The 19631-nt window shown below is 38.7% G+C and overlaps 1 protein-coding gene and 1 long non-coding RNA gene across 3 annotated transcripts in view; both read right to left on the reverse strand.

Annotated features, from left to right (window-relative positions):
- phactr2 (phosphatase and actin regulator 2) overlaps window positions 1–19631 on the reverse strand; it is a 279098-nt gene that overhangs the window by 58476 nt on the left and 200991 nt on the right. The gene's annotated exons all lie outside the window — the stretch shown is intronic.
- On the reverse strand, window positions 13351–14445 carry LOC310725631. The gene is made up of 2 exons (XR_014533453.1): window positions 14185–14445; window positions 13351–13663 (listed from the first exon to the last, which is right to left on the reverse strand). It is a non-coding gene; the product is annotated as an uncharacterized lncRNA (long non-coding RNA).

Raw genomic sequence — 19631 nt, forward strand, 5'->3', positions numbered from 1 at the left:
TTAGAACAGATGGAAATGAGCGATTAAGGTGCAATTAAATAATAATAATAATAATAATAATAATAATAATGTGATGTGAGGTCCAGTTACCAGCGTGACACTAAAACAGGGAGTAGTAATGGGTAATTTTTACTTAAGTATGTGAGTAAAAATGAGTTTATTGGAGGGATAGCACATGTAGGACGTTTTGGAGACAAGGTGAGGAAGGCACGATTGAGATGGCTTGGACATGTGCAGAGGAGGGACATGGGGTATATTGGTAGAAGAATGCTGAGGATGGAGCCACCAGGAAGGAGGAAAAGCGGAAGATCAAGGAGGAGGTTTATGGATCTGGTAAGGGAGGACATGCAGGTGGTTGGTTTGAAAGAGGCAGATGTAGAGGACAGTGGGGTATGGAGACGGATGATCCGCTGTGGTGACCCCTAATGGGAGCAGCCGCAAAAAGAAGAAGAAGAAGAAGAAGAAGAGGAAGAAGTCCTTAAAATTTTACCCGGAAATTTTAAAACATGAATATCTGTACTTATACTTAAGTAAAGAATGTGTGTACTCTGCTCAAACTCAACTCTGTTAGATTATTATTTTATTTATTCAACCTTAAATAAAATGTACAAATCTACAACTTTTAATCTAGGCATATTTACAAAAAATATTGGCACCTCTGAAACTGTATATATATATATATATATATATATATATATATATATATATATATATATATATATATATATATATATATATATATATATATATATATATACAGTGGGTACGGAAAGTATTCAGACCCCCTTAAATTTTTCACTCTTTGTTATATTGCAGCCATTTGCTAAAATCATTTAAGTTCATTCTTCTTCCTCATGAATGTACACACAGCTCCCCATACTGACAGAAAAACACAGAATTGTTGACCTTTTTGCAGATTTATTAAAAAAGAAAAACTGAAATATCACATGGTCCTAAGTATTCAGACCCTTTGCTGTGACACTCATATATTTAACTCAGGTGCTCTCCATTTCTTCTGATCATCCTTGAGATGGTTCTACACCTTCATTTGAGTCCAGAAATTTTTGATTATACTGATTGGACTTGATTAGGAAAGCCACACACCTGTCTATATAAGACCTTACAGATCACAATGCATGTCAGAGCAAATGAGAATCATTAAGGTCAAAGGAACTGCCTGAAGAGCTCAGAGACAGAATTGTGGCAAGGCACAGATCTGGCCAAGGTTCCAAAAAAATTTCTGCTGCACTTAAGGTTCCTAAGAGCACAGTGGCCTCCATAATCCTCAAATGGAAGACGTTTGGGACGACCAGAACCATTCCTAGAGCTGGCCGACCGGCCAAACTGAGCTATCGGGGGAGAAGAGCCTTGGTGAGAGAGGTAAAGAAGAACCCAAAGATCACTGTGGCTGAGCTCCAGAGATGCAGTCGGGAGATGGGAGAAAGTTGTAGAAAGTCAACCATCACTGCAGCCCTTCACCAGTGGGGCTTTATAGCAGAGTGGCCCGACGGAAGCCTCTCCTCAGTGCAGGACACATGAAAACCCGCATGGAGTTCTCCAAGATGGTGAGAAATAAGATTCTCTGGTCTGATGAGACCAAGATATAACTTTTTGGCCTTAATTCTAAGCGGTATGTGTGGAGAAAACCAGGCACTGCTCATCACCTGTTCAGTACAGTCTCAACAATGAAGCATGGTGGTGACAGCATCATGCTGTGGGGGTGTTTTTCAGCTGCAGGGACAGGACAACTGGTTGCAATCAAGGGAAAGATGAATGCAGCCAAGCACAGGGATATCCTGGACGAAAACCTTCTACAGAGTGCTTTGGACCTCAGACTGGGCTGACGGTTTACCTTCCAACATGACAATGACCCTAAGCACACAGCTAAAATAACGATGGAGTGGCTTCACAACAACTCTGTGACTGTTCTTGAATGGCCCAGCCAGAGCAATGACTTAAACCCAATTGAGCATCTCTGGAGAGACCTAAAAATAGCTTTCCACCAACGTTTACCGTCCAACCTGACAGAACTGGAGAGGATCTGCAAGGAGGAATGGCAGAGGATCCCCAAATCCAGGTGTGAAAGACTTGTTGCATCTTTCCCAAAAAGACTCCTGGCTGTATTAGATCAAAAGGGGGCTTCTACTAAATACTGAGCAAAGGGTCTGAATACTTAGGACCATGTGATATTTTAGTTTTTCTTTTTTAATAAATCTGCAACAGTGTCAACAATTCTGTGTTTTTCTGCCAATATAGGGTGCTATGTGTACATTCATGAGGAAAAGAAATGAACTTAAATGATTTTAGCAAATGGCTGCAAAATAAAAAATAGTGAAAAATTTAAGGGGGTCTGAATACTTTCCGTACCCACTGTATATATATATATATATATATATATATATATATATATATATATATATATATATATATATATATATAGAGAGAGAGAGAGAGAGAGAGAGAGAGAGAGAGAGAGAGAGAGAGAGAGAGAGAGAGAGAGAGAGAGAGAGAGAGAGATTGGATATAATTTATTCCTCAGACTAATTCTCAGGGGGAGCAATTAGTTATTTGTTTTTTCAATCCTCCAGTGGTGAGAATACTCACTCCTCTGTCAAATTCTCTTTGGAGGAGAGAATAATTACAATATTCCTCTATTCAATTCTCTTCGAGAGAAATAATTTTTTAAAACAGAGTGCTGTCTTTTTACAGTGGATTCCAAACAGGATTTGTCAAACAAATTCCTCTCACACTACTTTGTCATAATTTGCTCAAATTTTCCAATATTTTGAAAATTTTTAAACGTTTAATCTGTTTATGGTTATATTGTGGAACATACAGAACAAGTAATTTTTTGTTAGCGCTAACGTTAAAGCAGCTATAAACAGCTGTTCCATCACTAGCCTATTTTCTCTCTCTTTGGAGACCAACGCAGCTTGTCACGTGAAGTCTGTAAGTCCTCCATTCTGAGATGGAAAACTTAAAATTATAGCTTTACCCCTGATAGTTACAAACACTGGAGACTTCTATTATAAATGCTAAACATACTGCTGTGAGTCTCCTAAAAAATGCATCATATAAACAATTAAATGTTCTTTTAACATGTTTTAATATGGAACATCCCTGTTTCAGTTGCCAATATATTCATAACCAGTGTTTTGCTAGTTACTAAAAAATAGTAACTAGTTACAGTTACTCGTTACTTCATTCAAAAAGTACAAAAAAACTCAATTACTTTGTTAATTACTTACACCAAAAAGTAATGCTTTACTGTTAAAAGTAAGTTTGTAAGTTACTTTTTAAAATAACCTTCTTTAATGTTCTCATAAATGTCCTTTTATGCGTTATGGTCTATCATTATTATGGTCTGGTAAGCATCTAACCAGAAGTGCATTGGTGGCCTATTGATGTATTGATATACAATATACTGTGCAACGACTGCACATAGATGTTGAGAGATAACAAGCACAAATGACATGATATAGTTATGTACAATTATGAATGTTGTATGATACAGTATATATGATACAGCCACCACCGGTTTGCTCTTCAGGGACAAACTTACACTTATAAAGAACATCTTATTCATTTTTATCACCACATTATTTGTGTAAAGCTGCTTTGAGACAATGTTCATTGTTAAAAGTGCTACACAAATAAAAATGAATTGAATTGAATTGAATATACAGAATAAATATGGGTACTCTCGAAATATAATTTACTCTTGTATTTTTTTTTTTTATCTTCTGTTGTTTTTTTCGTGTTTACAAGTTGGAAAGTCGTAAAAAGCATTTCACTATATGGCATACTCTGTATAAACGTGCATGTGACAAATACAATTTGAATTAAAATTTGAATAAACAGTATTACAGTAATAAAACAAGTTATAGATGGTGCAAAAATGCATAGTGCAAAATAAAAAAAAACAGTAAGTGACAATGCATTAGTGTATTCTGACAGTGTATGATGCCCGATGGGAGAAGGGTGAATAGTCCATGATGGGGGAAGGGTAATTAGTCCATGATTGGGGTGAGAGGTATCTTTGACAAAGCCCCATTAATTGCCAAATACTCTAAAAAACAATTTTTTTAAAGAGTTTTTCGACTGGATTTAAAATAGCTGTAGATCTAAACTCAGAAGGAAATAGATGCCAGAAGCCATACCGTCTTACAAAACAAGGATCTGCAGGCACACCAAAAGCTAGCTAAAAAGGCTTACCACATTACAAACAAACAAACAAACAAACAAACAAACAAACAAACAAACAAACAAACAACACAAACCACATTAAACTTGTGGTTGACAGACTGACATGTTATGGTTATACCTGTAAATGTACTTCTCAATCAATGTTGTTGCTACAGAAGTGTCAGTTAAGTGAGCTAAAAAAATATTATTGTCTTATAAATATTAAATATTTTATATAAAATAATAGCAACTAGCCATATTTCACTTGAGTTCACAACAACAAAAAAAAATCTTAATTTCAATTATTTAAATGTGCACATTGCTTTTACAAGAACGTATTGAGTTGGACTGAGATATGATATGATATGATATGATATGATATGATATGATATGATATGATATGATATGATATGATATGATATGATATGATATGATAATGACATAATCATGTATATTTAAACCTGGAATCAAATCAAACCCTGCATACTGACAAACCCACTCACAATTCCTATTTATTATTACAGTCACTTCTTCCTGTCAGTGCCAACATCCTTGTGTGGTTTTACAGCAAAATTGGATTATGTACATAATTTATATACGGGTCACACTCACTCTACATAATTCAAAATAGTAGTATGTAAATAATTAAATTACGTATTGATCAGAAACATGTTTTCAGTAAACATTACATAATCTATACATAACTCTTCTTTGTATTTTTATAAACATTCCCAAGTGAAAAATGAAACCATCTAGTGAGATATTTTAATAAAAAGACAAGAGGCTTATATTTTCCTATGCAGCAATATAATCAACAAGCTGTTATAAACCGGTACCTGCTTATTAGAGACAGCATTAACATTTCCTGAAATTTGTGACCCCTGTTGCTGTTTCTTCCTTAGACCACTCTTAAAAGGTTCTTTTAGTTCCTTATGTTTGCCCAATTGTTTGCTTTAAACACATCAGTTTCAACAACTTCAAATTCTGCCTAGATAAACCACCCCTTGACAGGTGACACTGTTATGAGATAATCAATGTTATTAATGCCACCTGTCTATGGTTTACATGGTATTCCTGATTGGTGTAAATACTGTATATCTTTCCTGAATAATGTATAATCTTTGTAACATTAACCTCTTTATAGACTCAAAGTACTGAGGAATCACTAAATTACCATCACATACCAGGCACGAGAGAAAATATCTCAAGAGGAAAGATTCCTTGAAGAACTCAAAATTCTTTGCAACCCACCATCATAATCTTTTTTATAGCGAACACAGTAATAAAATGTCATTCTCATAGGTGAGCTGTGGTGAAGTAATCACAGCTGAAAGGCTTGGTCGTCAAGCTAATACATGTGGCCTTTAAGCCTATGCGAAAAACACCCACGCCTGATGTCTCATACATTCAGTAGGCACACTTTAAGAAGTACTCTGCATCAGAGAGAGGTAAAAAGGCTCGAATGTACCGGGGATGTGTCTTGCCGCCCCTGCAGGTCAGCACCGGGCAGGTGACCTTTCTATTCTCTTTAGAAGAGTTTGGGCTCTTGAGGTTTCTATTCCAAGTCCAACATTCTTTCATAATCTTTTATTCATTAAGTACAGTGTTTTGTTTTAGTGCAGACATCAGCATATAGGAGGATAAAAGGGTGAAATGAATATATAAATATATAAATATATATAAATTTATAAATACAGAACCAGGTTTGTCTGTGTTATATAATACAAATATATTTAGGACTGCAGGGAAACACATGATGGAAAAAAAAAGGGCAAAATACAATAGGTGTTTTAGACATTTCCAGACAATCAGTTCTGTGCAGTAGTGTAAAGTATTTAAGTAAATGTAATTTGTTTCTGTACTTAAGTAATTTTTTGGCTACTTAGTATCGAAGGTATAAGCAACTTTTTCTCTCACCTTAACTACATATATAATTTAATATATGTAGGTTTTACTTCACTGTATTTTAACTGATAATGACTGTTACCAATAACATTTTCTAATCATTCAGCTCTGAATTTTTGGTTTTACTTTATCTGAAATTTGTTACTTTAATTTTATTTGTCCATTGAATACTAATGGTCCTTCTACTTTGTGACATGATTCTGTAATTCCATTTTTGAAAAATTGCTTTACTACTTTTTTTTTTTTCGACCGATTTTTTTTTTTATCCTTGTTTTATTCTGGCTTGTTGAAGATGCTGTTGTGTTGATGGTTAATGTAGTGTTATGGTGTACAATTTGATTTGTATTTTAGGAAAAAAACTCAAAACTATTCTTTTCACTAACATGTTTTGGTGTTAAGGACTAGTGCATCTTTAAGCCTATGTTTAATATGTGTAAAATATTTAAGAATTGATCAAATCAGATACTTAGATACAAAGTCTTTTACTAAAGTCATATTGTAATTGGTGACTTTTAACTTGTAATGAAGTTTTCCAGTAAGGTATCTATACATTTACTTAAGTATGATTTTCAGTTCCCCTTCAGGAACTCGAGCTGCGTCGAAACGCTATGGGAACGCCCCTGCAGCTCTGAACCACGTGTGTAATCTGACCAATAGGCGTTTGGGACGTGACGTCATCAGCGGGCGACGTCGCGTAAACAGGAAGCTACAAATGGCTGCGAGATGAACCAGACGCTAGCTTTCTGCTCGTTCAGGTAAGCGCTATTTCGCTGTGTTTTCTGATCGAGTGATGGCTGGCAGACAGAGTTTCCGTTAGTGCGTTCATCCGTGTCCGCCACTCCTCGCTCTACGCGAATGTGGTTGGGGCTAAGGCGTGCGGCTATGGGGCGATGCTGCGTGTTGAAGAGACGCTAGCCAGCTATCTCTCTCCTAGCGTGGCATCGTCGCTAAAGGCTCCGGTGTTCCCTACTAAACCGCTACGTGCTACATCGGCTTTAGTGGGGAAGGCTTACGCGGCAGCAGGTCAGGCTGCGTTGGTCGGTCCATGGCGGCCCTGGTGGCCACAGAGAGGCATCTGTGGCTCACCTTGTCCGACCTCCCGGACAAGGATCGAGCTGTGCTCTTGAACGGATGGGGGAGACCCGCCACCTCTCTCGAGGTGTCATCAGCTGCAGGGCCCCGCCCCAGCTGCTCTGAGTGGGTCAGAGGCCAGTCCCGAGGGGCTGGTTCCCCTGAGGAACTTTCTGGCAGCTTGGGAGGGGCTACCAGAGGTCTCCCGGTGGGTCCTGCGGACGGTAGAAGGTGGTTACGCAATTCAGTTTGCGTCCTCTCCTCCCCGTTTCAACAGGATGTGTCCCACCCTGGTGGGTCCCGAGCAGGCTCTGGTCCTGGAACAGGAAGTGCGCACACTCCTGGGGAAAGGGGCCATCGAGGTGGTTCCCCCCTCGGTTCGTGAGTCAGGCTTCTACAGCCCGTACTTCGTTGTTCCGAAGAAGGATGACGGGTTGCATCCCAATCTAGATCTTCGCTCCTTGAACCGCTCTCTCAGGAGACTCAGGTTCAGGATGCTCACCCTCAAGGGGGTCGTGACGCAGATCAGGTGCGAGGACTGGTTCGTCACTATAGATCTGAAGGACGCATACTTTCACATCTCCATCCTTCCTGCACACAGGAGGTTCCTGAGGTTTGCTTACGGGGGCGTAGCATACCAATATTGGGTCCTCCCGTTCGGTCTGGCACTCTCGCCCCGCACCTTCACGAAGTGCGTCGATGCTGCACTGGCCCCGCTGCGGCTTCAGGGCATCCGCATTTTGAATTACATCGACGATTGGTTGATCATGGCTCCCTCGGAGCACCAGGCGGTTCGGCATCGAGATGTCGTCCTCGCCTACATGAAGGTGCTTGGGTTTCGGCTAAACGCCAGCAAAAGCGTGCTTTCTCCAGCACATAGAACCACCTTTTTGGGCGTAGTGTGGGACACGGCCGGGATGCAGGCACGGTTGTCGCCTGCTCGGGTCGAAGTCATCCTTACTGCCGTCAGAAGAGTGCGGGAAGGCCAGCCACTCACTGTAAGGCAGTTCCAGAGGCTGCGAGGGCTCATGGCAGCAGCGTCCAGCATAGTTCCACTCGGGCTCCTGCACATGAGGCCCCTCCAGTGGTGGCTCCGGGGCAGGGGGTTCTCCCTCAGGGGAAACCCGCATCGCACTATCAAGGTCTCGCGGCGTGCCCTTCGAGCCTTGGATGTCTGGAAAGACCGGAACTTTGAGCTGTTAGCCGATGTGGCCCTTAGGTTTCTGTCGATTAAGACCACCTTTCTGTTGGCGATTTCCTCCCTGAAGAGGTTCGGGGATCTGCAGGCTCTGTCCGTGGCCCCGTCTCGCCTGGAGTTTGCCGCTGGCATGGCCAGAGTGTTTCCCTATCCGAAACCTGGGTATGTGCCTAAGGTGCCTTCGGCTTCCTCACGTCCTGTCGTGTTGCAGGCATTCTGCCCTCCTCCGTTTACTGCCCCCGACCAGGAGCGACAGCACCGACTGTGTCCAGTGCGAGCGCTGGATGCTTACCTCCGCAGGACGAGACCTTGGAGGAAGTCGGAGCAGCTGCTAGTCTGCTATGGCCCTAATAGGAAAGGTTTCCCGGCCAATAAGCAGACTTCGAGCAGATATGTTGTGGATGCGATTGTGTCGGCTCACGAGTCCTCTGGCCTCCCCGCACCGCTCGGGGTTCGAGCTCACTCCACCCGGAGTGTGGTGGCCTCTACGGCCTGGTCCGCTGGAGTCCCACTCCAGGACATCTGTGACGCGGCGGGTTGGTCCACCCCGCTGACCTTCGTCAGGTTCTATGACCTTGACCTCAGAGCCACCCCGGGCTCCTCTGTCCTGCGTGCTGGTGCCAAGGCGTTTCGACGCAGCTCGAGTTCCTGAAAGGGAACGACTCTAGGTTACGACCGTAACCCTAGTTCCCCGAGGGAACGAGACGCTGTGTCTCCGTGCCACACTCCCTGCATCCCTGCGGCACTTACCTTCTCTCGCAGAAGCTAGCGTCTGGTCCATCTCGCAGCCATTTGTAGCTTCCTGTTTACGCGACGTTGCCCGCTGATGACGTCACGTCCCAAACGCCTATTGGTCAGATTACACACGTGGTTCAGAGCGCGGTCACGCAGGGGCGTTTCCACAGCGTCTCGTTCCCTCGGGGAACTAGAGTTACGGTCGTAACCTAGAGACGGTACTCTTTACACTTCTGGTTGTGTGCTGTTTCAGTGGAAATGAAGTTAGGAAGTGCCTACATTAATGTTGTGTCCATGTTCTTTAAATAATTAGGGGGCTCTTAGCTCCCTAAAGTGGTTCTACCTGGAACTCATTCTGACATGAAGACACTTTATTGTATGGTTCCGTTGAAAGATAAACTAAAAAACCCTCAAACTAATGAAACCTTTATTTAATTTAGTTTTTAAGAGCTTTTAATAGAACAGTTTGGTTTGCGGCCTGATTAGGCAGGAAGTGATAAATTAGTTTTGATAAGTCATGCACAAAAACTCATCATTTAGATTTTGATCATAGAAATTTTTGGTGGTTCTATATAACCTTTCAGGAGAACACTAGATGGTTCTAAGTGTGTGCAAGTGTGCAACCTGGTAACTTAGTGTCTTGAGAGCACTGTAAACTGCCCAAGGCATTAGCATGGTGTGATCTATGTAGAGCACACTATATCATGAGGTACTCCTTCAATCCAAGTCACAAAGTGTTCAACCTCCTTCTAGCCATGGGAAGTGGATACAATATAGGGCCATTCACAACATTACCAACATTCAAGGCCAGTTTTTTAAAGCATCACATTACTGAACTGCATTCTACATCACAAGATGTCTAACTATTGATTTACTGATTTTGATTGTCTGTAATCATGTAGGGTTGGACATTCTTAATTATTTCCATATCATTGTAACTGTATATAACTGTAAAATAGCATTTAATAATGTATCTTCATATACACTATATTTCCAAAAGTATTGGGTCACCTGGTTTTAAGTACGGTATGTGATTTTTGAGCATTGCATTCCACATTTAGTTCCAATTCCCTTTTATAATTCCCTCCACTATTCTAGGAAGATGTTCCACTAGATTTTGGAGTGTGCTTATGGATATTTGTGTTCATCAGTCACAAGGATATTACGAAAGGCAGGTACCGATGTAGGTGAGGAGACCTGGGGTGCAGTCAGCATTTCAATTCATCCCAAAGGTGTTCAGTAGGGATGAGCTCAGAGCTCTATAGCAGGTCACTCAAGATCTTCCTCTCCAAAGCATGTAAACCATAACTTCAAGGAGCCCACTTTGTGCACCGGGCCATTGCCATGCTGGAACAGGTTTGTGTTTCCAAGTTCAAGTAAATGCAAAATTTTATTATAGCAGATCTGAAGACGTCCTGTGCAATTGAGTTCCTCCAGCTTTGTGGTAACAGATAGGAAAAGAACCACATATAGCAGAAAAGGTCAGATGATCCAATACTTTTGGAAATATAGTGTATATCTGTGTACTACCTGTATATACATATTGCACTATATATCTCATCAAAAACAGAAGAAAAACATCTCAATTGGCTAGATTAACTAAGTGTGTTAAAGAGTTAAAAGATTGGATGACGCATTGTCCTGCATCATTAATAAACAAGCTATAGTTAGTCAAGAATGCAGTAGCCAGAGTTCTCCCAAGGTCGAGAAAATTTGGCCACATAACCCCAATCTTATCATCCCTACACTGGCTACCAGTTAAGTTTCGAATCGACTACAAACTATTGCTACTTTCTTACAAGGCCCTGAATGGTTTGGCTCCCATGTATATAACTAGTCTTCTAACATGTTACAATCCGTCACGCTCTTTGAGATCTCAAAACTCTGGACTTCTAGTAGTTCCTGGAATAGCAAAGTCCACTAAAGGTGGTTATGCATTCTCATATTTAGATCATAAACTTTGGAATAGCCTTCCTGACAGTGTTTGGGGTTTAGAGACACTCTCTCAGTTTAAGCTTAAAACATATCTTTTTTTAGTAAGGCCTACACATAACACATATCACATCACATATAATAACCTTGTGCTCCAGTACATCTGATCAAATGCACATTATCAACTTGTGCTTGGTAATATTATGAACAGCAGCTACAATGACTCGAGCCGGCCTGGAAGGGGGAGAGACTAGTAGCAGCGGACAGAAGGGTGTTATGGGCATATTTAGGCCAAATAATTTGTGAAGAACAAGATGAATTGTCATCAGAGCAAAGGATGCGAAGTGCTGTCTCCAGGTCCTGGTTTAGCCTTTCAGTTTGCCCATTAGTCTGGGGGTGAAAACCGAAAGATAGGCTGACTGAGATGCCCATGAGGTGACAGAATTCTCTCCAAAATTTTGCAGGGAATTGTGGGCCCCGATCAGACACGATGTTACTGGGTCCTTGGCTGAAGAGAGTTTCAGATGAGGTATAAAGTGGGCCATGTTGGAGAAATAATCAATTACAGAGAGGAGGTAGTACAAAATCCAGAGGAGAGAGGAGACCGGGTGAGGAGGATCTAGGAGTCTTGTGCTGGGTACAAATAGGACAGGCACCCACAAACTGCCGAAAGTCTTCCTTGATAGCGGGCCACCAAAACGTTGCTGCAGGAAAGCTGTGGCACTATTGAAGGAGCTGAAAGGGAAGCTGATCTGGGACATCGAGTCTCAGGACAACCATCAGGGATAGGATGACCGGAAGTACGTAGCTCTGTGCACCTTGCGTAGAATGTCCTGGCGGAGGGCTGAGACCGAAATGGACGGTGAAAGGATACTGCTAGGGGTTTTCCCCTTCTCCATCTGGCTTGTCGTTTTTATAACCTGTGCAGTAGGAAAGGGTGAAGTGAAAATGTCCAAAGAATTGACCCCATCTGGCCTGCCAGGAATTGAGACGCTTGGCCGCTCGTAGATACTCGAGGTTATGGTGGTCCGTACACACAATGAACGGGTGTTCGGCGCCCTCCAACCAATGCCGCCACTCTCTCGCGGTCCACGATTGAGTGGTTCTGTTCAGCAGGGTTAAGTCGGCGTGAAAAAAAGGGCGCATGGATGGAGGTGGTTGTCAGTCACCCCTTTTTGAGACAGGACCTCCCCCACACCCTTGTCCGTAGCATCAACTTTCACGACGAATTACAACGATGGATTGGGCAGATCTGGCGGAACAAGGTGATCTGGATTTTGAGTTTCTGATAAGCCTGTTCGGCCTTGGGATTCCAGGAGAACAGTTGACGAATGGAAGTGAGTTGATGTATGGGGGCTGTGATAGAGCTAAACCCTCGGTTACAACCCTCGGACAAAAAATCTCGGTGTCTTCGTGTTTCGGGTTAAGGCCCCTCCTTGACAGCAAGAATCCGGGCGAGAGCCATCTGCACATTCCTGCAGCTAGTATGAAGCCTAAAAAGGAAGTGCTGGCAACGTGAAACTCACATTTCTCAGCATTAACATACAGCTGGTTCTGAAGTAGCCGGGTAAGAACAGCACATACGTTGTGGCGGTGTTTCTCCAGAGAACGGGAGACGATTATTATTAGGTGGATAAACAACAAGCGGTGGAGCATGTCCTGAAGGACGTCCTTGACCAGTGGGCAAATCTTTATAACCGAGGAAAGATGGCAGCCACAGCAGTTGCAAGATCAACAATACAGTGTCTGTGTATCCAGTGGCAGAAAGAAAACGTTGGTGGAGGCACCGAAACTACTTCATATTGAAATACATTACATAGAAAGTCGTCCTCAGTGACACGAAAAAAAGAGGGACATTTGTATCTATGAACACGAATCAATAGATATTTTACCATATCATGAAATGCTATGAGAATGGGCTGGAGTGAAACACATTATGTTTACACCATTGGGAATGCTGACTGCAACTCAGGCCTCCTCACTCCACATCAGTATTTACTGTAATTTCACTAATGCTCTCGTGACTAAATGAGCACAAATCTTCACAGAACACATACAAATCGAGTGGATCGCATTTGCAAAAGAATGGAGAATATTATAACGACATAGTGGGCAGATCTGAAATGAGATGTTCAAAAAGCACCTAGTAATGTGATAGTCAGGTGTCCACAAACTTGGTCCATCATTTAATTGTTTAATCAACATCAAAAATGTTTTTCTTTTTTTAATTATTTAATTTTAATTGTGTCTTTTAAATGTCTAAAAGGAAACAGCCTCATTAATGTATAATAGGAAACAAAATACACTATACTGCAAACAAAAACTCTAACCAAAGTACTGACTTTAATGAGCATTGGTTTAAGTTTTCATATTCTTCCATCAGATATAGAGTGCAGAACGGCTGTGAGCTTTAAGCCAGGCTGTCTCCTCCACACTGCGAGGTTTGTAGCCCCCTCACAAGGGCGCATTCCCTTCAGCTTCTCTATTATTATGGGACTAATTGTGTGCATCCTCACATCAGCACCGAAGGAAGCCAAACCTACAAATTAATCCAAACAAAGTGGCCTGCTGTGCATTTTTTCCACATTGCTGCTGGAATTGCAGAAGACAGCGCTGCTTTTGTTCTCAAAATGCCGACTACCACAAATAGACACAGAAAAACACATTCACATTTTAACAATATTACAGCTAATGAAACACATAATTTCCTCACCGTACAATTTTCAGATGCGCTAGGCATTGTATAGATAATGTAAACATTAAAAAATCTTTGAAAAGTAAAGTTATTAATAAAGTTGCTGTGTTGAAAGCAGAAAAAAATTGAACAAAAGACAACGGAAAGTTAGATATCCTGTTATTTGTATCAGTGAAATTGTGATTTTGATTTTATGAGCTCATTTTCAGAATATAAGGATTACCCGAATATCCTTATTAAAGATTCTAAAGGTGACAATAGATTATCAATATAAAAAAATTATATAATTTTATTTTAATGTTCTTAATGTCATTAGCATGGATGCATGCAAGGTAACATGATAAATTAGTCCCTAAGGTAGATTAACACATTATTTTGGATAATTTGGATTAAGAAACGTGATAAAGAAAAGAAAATTGTCATACAAGTGCACCTGAATCACGTCATCATGCAATTCACTTACCAACTGTTTAATAAGCACTTACGAGGCTATGTAACTGGTCTGTGTCATGCTTTTAGAGTCTCGCTTCTGGTTTATTTAAATCAGTGAGATATTACAGGAACTCAGCTGCTCAGACCAGCTGCTGGACATTATAAATGTTTAATATGTGCTCTGAAGGTCATGACTGATTTACTTAGAATCATAATTTGAGCATGAAAATGTCGAACCGTATTACTGTCATGTGTTACGTCAGCAGAGACAGGCTTACATTGGTTAGGAGACATACAGAAATACAAAAATTAATCAAATAAAATACTTAAATACATTAAAAATAAGAGTTGGAACAGTTTTTAATGCAGTAATGTTGCTTCCATTACAAAAAAAATGTAGATGACAAAAAAAATCACAATAAACCTAAAATAATTAAACATTGACTGACAATATTTATATAATTATTAAGAAGGAAGAGGCAGTGCATTATAATTAATTTTTTCTTGTATTCTCGTGATCACAACTTAATTTTCTCGTTATCTCGACATAACAAAAGTTGTTTTCTTGTTATCACTACTTTATTTTCTCGTGATCTTGACATAAATATTGTTTTCTCAGTTCAGTAATTAATATTTCTGTGTATTTGACATAACAGCATGTTCTTGAGGCAGATTCGTGGATAATAACCATAACCATTTGTGGTCTATTGTGCACCTGAGCACCCACAAACGGTTATGGTTACTATCTATGATGCTGCCTATAGAACTTGCATAGTTACTGTTAATCTGTTCTGTTAATACACAGAATTCATTAATGATCACGAGGAAAACAATTTTGGTTATGTACAGATCACGAGAAAAAAAAAAGATATATTATATATATATATATATATATATATATATATATATATATATATATATATATATATATATATATATATATATATATATATATATCTTCTAGTAGCGCGTTACCGGTAGCTTTTTACAGTAACTAATACTGTAACGTGTTACTTTTAAAAATAAAGTAACTTTGTTACTGTTACCGTATGGTGCGTTACCCGTTACTTTTTTAAATGAATTAATCTCATCTGAAGTGTAGACTACAGCCTAACTTGCTTACAGCAGCGTCACATTGTAGGATTGGTGGATGAACCACTGTAAACACGAAGAAGACGCACTGTGGGCGTGTCTCCGTTTATTCAGGTCTGTGCGGAGCTCGAAGCTAGAAGCTCACCCGGTGTTCTGTTCTACTTTGTGGATAGTTTTTATACTTCAGCTGTGAAAGGAACATTTTTAAGAGCTCAACACAACAGCAGAAGCCACTTTAGTTTTTAAATCTGAATATATTTATTCAGCTTGTTTTGTTATTTATTTCAGAAATCCTTGTGATATATTCAGTTTGTGCTGCTCTGACTTTAATAAAATTGTGTTTAAATATTACTTTGTGTTTGTATAGACCATAACACATAAAGGGCATTAATGGGAACATTAAAGAAGGTACTTTAAAAAAGTAAATAAAAAGTTACTTTTAACAGTAACGCATTACTTTTTGGTGTAAGTAATCAACAAAGTAACGGAGTTACTTTTTGAATGAAGTAACGAGTAACTGTAACTAGTTACTATTTTTTTGTAACGAGCACAACACTGTATATATATATATATATATATATATATATATATATATATATATATATATATATATATATATATATATATATACAGTGGAACCCGGTTATGTCGATGTCCTAGGGGGTCGCCAAAAAGCATCGAGGTAACCGATGATCGAGATAAACGAAAATCAAAATGGCGGCAATATATTAATGTGCTTGAAATTTCTTGATGTACATGATGTGCGTTAATAAATGAGAATGTGCATGCACGTGTTTTTACAGGGTTTTTTTTACACAACAGCGTTGCCGCGATTTGTTTGATGAAGTCATGTTATAAAAATACATACAGTACATGTTTATGTGTCAGGAATCCACCTGCCACGCCCCCTTCAGCCCCCTTTAGCGTGTCAGGTGTTTTCTCGGCCGCTTTCTCTGAAGCTCCTGGCTTTAATCGCGCACATATGGTGCTCGTTTATCATCATCACCAGCTCCTATTTAAACTTCCACACTCTCACTGTCCGTTATTGGTGGTATATGTTGGTTCACGGCGTTCGTTGTTATCGCGCATGCGTATCCCGGTACGTGTCTTCCCACCGGCACTCTCTCTGCGGCTGCACAGCGCGGATCGAGATAACTGACGTTAAATGGCAAATTTTCCCCCCTTGTGCTCGAGATATCAGGGTTCGGCGACATAAAAAAAGTCGACATAACCGATAAAAAATGTTTAGAAAAAGCGAGAATTTGGCGGTTCCACTTCAAAAACGTCGACTTAATAGGGTTGTCGAGGTAACCGAGGGCGAGATAACCGGGTTCCACTGTATATATATATATATATATATATATATATATATATATATATATATATATATATATATATATATATATATATATATATATATATATATAATGCATGGCCTCTTTAAGCCATCCGTAATAGAGAGACCTTTTTTGCCCCCTGGTGGTTGTATGGAGATACACCTAAAACTACACACTAAAGATAGACCTTGTATAGTCTTATCACACTCCAGCCTTGTATTTAAAAATATCATGAAAAAAATTTTCATGTTTAGATGAAATGAGAACATTTCAGTAAGGACTGTAATCCATGCTATCAGCAACAAAATGTGTAGGTGATCATAAGTTCAAATCATAAGCAAAAACCACATGTCAAAGAATCAGCATTAAAATGTAAAGATTATATAGTTATATAGTGTGCATAAAGCCAGATGAAATATGCAGATGTATGGATTAGTCATGATTATGGAGCAGACTTGTGTGCTAATGTGTTGCTGGTTTAAAAGGTTTGTTGTCAGGAAGTGGTTTTAAACCGTCAAGCCTGCAGAAATGGTGCGCTGATAAAGACTATTCAACACGCAAAAAAAAAAACATGGCTAGCATGATTAGCCGGTGATGTTTAATATCACATCAAAAATGTTTTATGCTGGTAGACTGTCAGTGGATCTCTATAAAGAGCTGCTTTTTTCTGTGATCACACAGAGTACAAATGTAGTCTTCAGTACCTGTGGTTATAGACAGGAAGATGCGTCAGCGACATGCACCATATTTAACTGTCATTGGGCCTTGTAAAGGTCTTGTACATCTTGTGAAGGTTTTGCTGGCGTCTACATCCTGAACCCACCCCATGCACACAAACCAAGATAAAGCCTTCTTAAATGGTTTCTGATGTAGTTCAGTTCAATTAAAATAATCAATTGTTTAATGTTTTACATTTTAAAGATAAAAAATATTTGAATGAGGATTTTTTTTTTTTTACAATTTACCAAATAAAAAAAAAAAAGAGAAAAGAAAAGAAAAAGTAAAGTAAACTTTTTTACAAATTTTCAGTTACTGTACCAATGCAGTTTTCATAACTGGAATCAATAAAATTATTTGAAAAAAATAAAGAACTTAGTATGTAAATTATCTATCTATCTATACGTTACTACATGATCAAGGCATAATATTCAAAAGTACTAGCTTATATGTGACCATATGACCATATGTGAGTCTTTCCCAAACTGTTACCACAAAGTTGAAAGCACACAGTTGTAATCTTCATTGAACAAGGAGACCATTATAGAATAATATAGTATAGTATATAGTACATGGGTTGGACTAGAAGATCTTGAGTGGCCTGCTATAAAGCTCTGTCCTCTACTCTATTAAACACCGTAGGAATTAAACATTGACTACACTCCAGGGCTCTTCACCCTACATCAGTACCTGACTTTACTAACACCTTTGTGGCTGAAAGAACACAAATCTCCACATCACACATCAACATTTAGTGGAACATCTAACATCTTCCCAGAAGAGTGGCGGTTATTATAACAGCAAATGGGGAATAAATGGGGACAAATTTTTGTTTGCATAAGTGTTTTATCGTCCTTTTGCATATATATATATATATATATATATATATATATATATATATATATATATATATATATATATATATATATATATTGCCTATTGTTTTCTACATTTTCCCCACTGAAATTAATTAATTCTAAAAACATGCTGTACTAATTTAATCAATCTATCAATCTATCAATCTATCAATATATATATATATATATATATATATATATATATATATATATATATATACACTATAATGGTCTCCTTGTTCGATATACATTGTAGTGTCAAGTACAAGTAGATGGTGCTCTCTCTCTCTCTCTCTCTCTCTCTCTCTCTCTCTCTATATATATATATATATATATATATATATATATATATATATATATATATATATAATTATTTTCAGATGATCCCCAGGTCATCAAACATTTAAATGTATGTATTAATAATTAATTTATATTTGTTGAGTCAGAACCTGATATATTTTTATATGATTTCATATGTTATTGTGTACAGAAATTATCTCACCTGGTCTGCTAGAATGTTCATGTTTGCCATTACATAGAGCCTAAAACCACAACACACTTTAATGCTAGGTTAACCTTGGCATTTAAGACGGGCAGATTTATTTATTTTTTTGCAACAGTACACACATACCAGCACTGCATCTTCCCACGGTCATTTAATCTAGAGCCACAGCATGTGACAAATCATTATCTCCAGTATTCATTAGTTTCCAATGTGTACAATAGCAATAAAATTAAATCGAATTCGAATAATGGAATCGAATCTAAAATCTAGTCTAAGATAATCTAACTGCATTTACAGCTGCAGGGAAGAATGTGAGGTGTTATGATGAATGAACTCCTATAACATTGAATTTCCGCCTATGTGTGTCCAGAACAAACATATTAAATGTTTTCTACTGAAAAAAAATCAGTGTTTATATGTACACTATTTATTATTACGTGAACATTTCACATGCACCATCACAAATCCTCTGAACTGATCAGTGCTGCAGTGCTTCACTGTGTCTACTGTCTCACTGTCGGGTTTTTTTTTTTTTTTTGCCCAAAAAAAGTAATCTATTTACCGTTTTCTTTACTGACTGCATTTTGTTTTTGCATTATATTTTTTTATAGAAAAAAAATAGCAAATAAACAAAAATTAAACTAACTAGTAACAATGCTAACATCCTGATGGCACAGACGTTCTGATGTTACATAGCATTTTTATCATAGCTATTATTATTCAATTAATAAAGCAATCATATTCATTTATTAATTACTTGTTTTCTTTCAAACTAAAAATCTAATTCTGTTGGACACATGCACAACCATACACAGTATGCAGTGTACAATGTAATGCTTCATTGCTGTCTGTGACATAAAAATTTAAATACATTTAATTTAGAGAATAAAAAAAATAATTATATACAAGAGCAAATTTTAAAAAATATATATACAAAATATTATAATATGAAGAAAACAAAGATCAGTGC

Source organism: Silurus aristotelis (genome assembly GCF_946808225.1).
Source record: "Silurus aristotelis genome assembly, chromosome: 4".
NCBI classification, from domain to species: Eukaryota; Metazoa; Chordata; class Actinopteri; order Siluriformes; family Siluridae; genus Silurus; species Silurus aristotelis.